The sequence below is a fragment of the Triticum aestivum genome, chromosome 3A (genome assembly GCF_018294505.1).
Source record: "Triticum aestivum cultivar Chinese Spring chromosome 3A, IWGSC CS RefSeq v2.1, whole genome shotgun sequence".
NCBI classification, from domain to species: domain Eukaryota; kingdom Viridiplantae; phylum Streptophyta; class Magnoliopsida; order Poales; family Poaceae; genus Triticum; species Triticum aestivum.
In genome coordinates this window covers 603,605,267-603,610,101 of record NC_057800.1, presented here as the reverse complement: position 1 = coordinate 603,610,101, position 4,835 = coordinate 603,605,267, and positions in this window count along the sequence as shown.

Here is a 4,835-nt window from a genome sequence, read left to right as displayed (position 1 = left end):
CTACAACCGAGTATCAGAACCAACCCATATTCTTTTCTTGTATCTCAGCAGACCACCATGCAATGTGTAGTTGTTTACATCTCCTGGATCTATTCAAAGTTTTTGTAGGGTTGCAAGAGTCCTTGGGTCAGAAGAGTAACTTTCAATGATCTCTTGCAACCAAGTTGGCTGGACTGAAGAAATGGTGTAACAATCAGACGTTGTGTGAGGACGCCAAGAAAGAGCATCAACAACTCTATTATCACTGCCCTTCTTGTAAACAATCTTGTAGTCCCACCCAGGTAACTTGGTGAGAGCTTTCTGCTGCCATGCTGTATGTAACCTCTGTTCAGTCAGGTTAACCAGAGCCCTTTGATCAGTCACAATTGTGAATTCTTTAAGTTGCAGATAAGAACGCCATTGCTCCACTACTAATAGTATTGCTAGGAACTCCTTCTCGTAAACAGACAGAGTCTGATTCCTTGGACCCAATGCCTTGCTGACAAATGCTAAGGGATGCCCTTCTTGCATCAGTACGGCTCCAATTCCACAACCACTGGCATCAGTCTCAATGATGAAATATTTCTCGAAATTGGGTAGCACCAGAACAGGTGCAGTAACCAGAGCAGTTTTAAGGGTTTGAAAGGATGTCTGTTCGATCTGAGTCCACAGAAAGATTGTACCCTTGCGCAAGAGACTGGTCAGCGGCTTGGTAATAATGCCATAGTGACGAATGAACTTCCTGTAGTAACCAGCCAAGCCTAGGAAGCTTCTAACCTCTTTTACTGATTTAGGCACTGGCCATTGTTCAGTGGTGGATATCTTGGAAGGATCAGTGGAAACCCCATCTTTGCTAATGATATGACCCAAGTAAAGCAGCTTTTGTGAAGCAAATTTACACTTAGACATCTTAACATACCATCTGTCCTTCTGCAATACTTGCAACACCTCCTTGACATGCTGCAAATGTTGTTCCAGTGTTCGGCTGAAAATGAGAATGTCATCAAAGAACACAAGCACAAAATGTCTGAGCATTTTGGGTTTTTGTGACATAGATGTGTTCATAGCCCCTTGAAAGGTATTTGGTCCTCCTGTCAAGTCGAATCCCATAACCAGAAACTCAAAAAGTGCCCATGATGTGTTTGGAATGCTGTTTTGTATTCTTCTCTAGGTGCAAGTCTAATTTGATGATAACCAGCTCGGAGATCAAGTCTGGTAAACCATTGTGCTCCATGCAATTCATCTAACAATTCATCAATTACTGGCATGGGAAATTTCCCTTTTATTGTCAATGCATTCAGATGTCTGTAATCCAGCACGAGGCGCCAAGTGTGGTCCTTCTTCTTAACTAACAGAATGGGAGAAGAAAATGGGGTTGTTGCTCCTTGTGATAACACCTGAATCAAGCATTTCCTGGATCTGTTTTTCTACTTCATCTTTTAATTCAGGAGCTAATCTATAGGGTCTGATGGAGAAAGGCCTAGCTCCAGGTATAAGTGGAATGGAGTGATCACAAGCTCGTTCAGGAGGCAAACCCACCGGTACAACAAAAACAACCTTATATTGATCACCTTATATTGATCAACAAGCTCTTGGATTTCTGGCAGTATAGTTGGAGCATTCTCTTCAATCACAATAGACATATCAATGATTGTATAAGCAAACTCCACAAGCACAACACCTTGCAAGGTAACTATAGTACCCTGATGGGGAAAAGACGTCCACTGTTGATCCCAATCTACAGTCATCGGGCTGTGTTTTGCCAACCAGTCTAAGCCCAGTATCCCATCGTAACGGCTGAGAGGAAGAATCTAGAGATCATGCTCGAACTAAAATCCTTGTGTAGTCCACTAACACATGGGTATGATACTACAGTAGCTCATGATACCACCATTAGCTACCTTGACTCTCACTGGAGCACAATTCTGAATTCCTGACAGTGCAGTTGCTGTTGTGGTGTCCACAAAGGAGTGGGTGCTTCCCGAGTCCACTAAGAATGTCTTCTCTTGCCCTTGGAGCTGTACCACCAACTGAAATGCCTTGCTACGAGCAGTTTTACCTTCTACAGTTTCAGATATCGCCATGAGATCGATTTGCTCTTCGCCATCAGTAATTGAACCTTCAGTTGCAGTACACTGAAAAAATTCGATCATCTCCTATACCACATGCAGCGAGACTGTTTGTTTGCACTGATGATCTCGACTCCATTTCTCCCCAAACATAAAACATAGACCCTTGGCCTTGCAGTAAGCACGCAGAGCACTCCATTTGTCCTCCCCTGATGCTTGCCTGTGAGATTCAGAGCTGCTCCTTGTGTCTTCAGTCCACTTGGCAGCCGGGTGTTTGACTGAAGCTATTGACGAGTTGTATTGCTGCCTTCTGACATTAATACCTTGGTGAGGAGCAGAAGCTGTCATGGTTTCATGCAACAAAGCCAGCTCGTATGCTACATCCAAGTCCTGGGGCTGATGCATAGCCACCATCACCCTCACTGTCGGTTGCAACCCATTAATGAACTTGGTGACATAGTGTACTGATTCTGGAGCAGACTCGTAAGCAAACAATTGATCATATAATTCAGCGAATTGTTCCACATATTCTTCCACCGTGCTGACTTGGTTGATACTGTGAAGTTTGCGGACCAACGCTTGATGCTGGTTTCTGCCGAATCTGCACTGTAGCAGCATGCAGAATTCCTCCCAGGCAACGTTTGGAGCTCTGCGCTGGACTGACTCCGGCCATCTCGCCGCCGACCCCTCAAACATGGTAGAAGCAAACTGTACCCAGAGCATTCCTGGTGTTCCACAGATGCTGAAGTAATCTTCACACCTTGTTTGCCATAGCCTCAGTTTTGTACCATCGAAACGGGGCAGATCAATGCGTGGACCGTAGGCATATGAGTCAGTAATTTCTCGGTGGTGATCAGTGAAACGAGAACTGGTGGCAGGGTTGAGATTGGTTCTTGTACCTCTGGCCGGGGGAGGGATGTATGTAGTATAATCCTTTCCCTTGGTCAACGGAGCAGGGCGACTGCCTTCCGGGCCTGATTCGCCGCCTCCCATCGCTGATTGGCACGGCTGTTGGCGGTCGCCCGAGGTCGTGGTGGTAGCAGCTGGTGGCCGCTCCATTCCGGCGTGGATCTCGTCCATGTCGACTCCTATCGACAGCTTGAGGTCGTCGATCCTCGCCGTCAGATCACCCACGATGGAGCGCGTCGATTTTGCTTCATCTTCGTCTTGGCGCTTGAAACGGACGTCGAGGGACTCTGCTAGGTCGGCCTTGAGGAACTCGTAGACAGCCTTCGTCGCCGGCGACAGGCTCTCCATGATTTCTCATCGGCGGCGGGCCACGAATCGCGTCACCTGCGAATGGTGGCTCGGGAATAGCCGCTCCAGGATCTATGGCTCTGATACCAATTGTAAGCACCAAATAACTCTCTTGATCTAGCTTGATTCGAATTTAGTCTCAGTTCATGGAGGATTCGACAGAGAGGAATACAAGAAGAAGGTAGCCACACGCACACACGCTATCCTATCAGCCTCAGCCGAAGCCGTTCCTTCCAGCCCACTCGTACAAGTCATCAGCGAGACTATTTATCTATTACACCAGCCGGGCCAACTACACACCCCATTCTGGCCCAGCTACGCGTGCGGGGCCTGCTTGTTCCTCGCCTGCTTGTTCCTCTGGGGCCGGGCCCGACGCTTGCTTGCCGGTTCTTCCTGTAGCATTTCGTCTGTTGTCGCCGAGCTGACACTATGAAACACAGGTTGAAATTCCAGATAAATCCAGACGAATCACCAAATAATTGGGGCACACAAACAGTCCGCTACCTCGATGACTTTCTCTAGGGAATACCCAAATACCTCGATGAATTTGGTTCGCGGTGCATAGCACTGTGGCAGATGTGAGGTGATCGGCGCTGCAGTACTCCGGCAACTTTGGAGAGATATGGCGGGGAAATAACTCTGGCAGCTCCGGGAATATGGGAACGTGCCCCATATCACGCTACCTCCTCGTTCTGATCACACATCAGTCATCTCCACGCCACGTGGTGGCCGCCCATTGGACGCCCAAATTGCAGACGTACAAATAATTGACCACTCACTCGCCATGCATGCTGGCCCAGTGTACCAGCGGCACACCGGCAAACGATTTGAGCACCAGATTCTCTTCACAAGGACAGTAGTGGCCCGGTACCACTGCATATGAACCATCGTCGAGTGAGCGTTGATATCTCGAAGCCCAAACCCAAAGTGAAGTTGCATGAACAAGGGGCACGTACATGCAATCATAGAATCCATGGCGCAAATGGCCAAAGCGCACCCACCGATGCTCTGCTGGGCAGGAGCCACAAAAAATGGATCGAAGGCGTGCCGGAGAGCAAGCTAAGATGCGCGAGACACGCTAAAGCAAAAGGACTTGTCACCTACTGTGGAGATATTTCCGGCCCGCTCCCTGTCCACAGGAAGGGGTCGATCCACGATCGATGGATCAAGCGTCGTCCACCGATCAACCTGGATCACAGGCTCGCCATCGATGGGCGCCTCGAAATTCCCGGTCGATCCAGGAGGGCGGAGGTGCAGTGCACCCGGCCACCTACCTAGTACGTCGCCTACGCGGGCGCCGGGGGAAGTTTGGCGCCGAGGCCGAGAGATCGATCGGTGTCTACCAACCAAAACTGTGCCTGACGGGAAGCCATGAGTGGGCGACGAATCGGGCGGGCCTGCGAGAGAGGGCGACGGCGACGGTGCCGGGCGTCGCGACGCGCGGGAATTGGTGTCAGCGCGTGCGTCATTTGCTGCGTGTCCCTCGCCCGCGGGAAAATCGATGATCGGAGCGCGGACGGACGGAGGGAG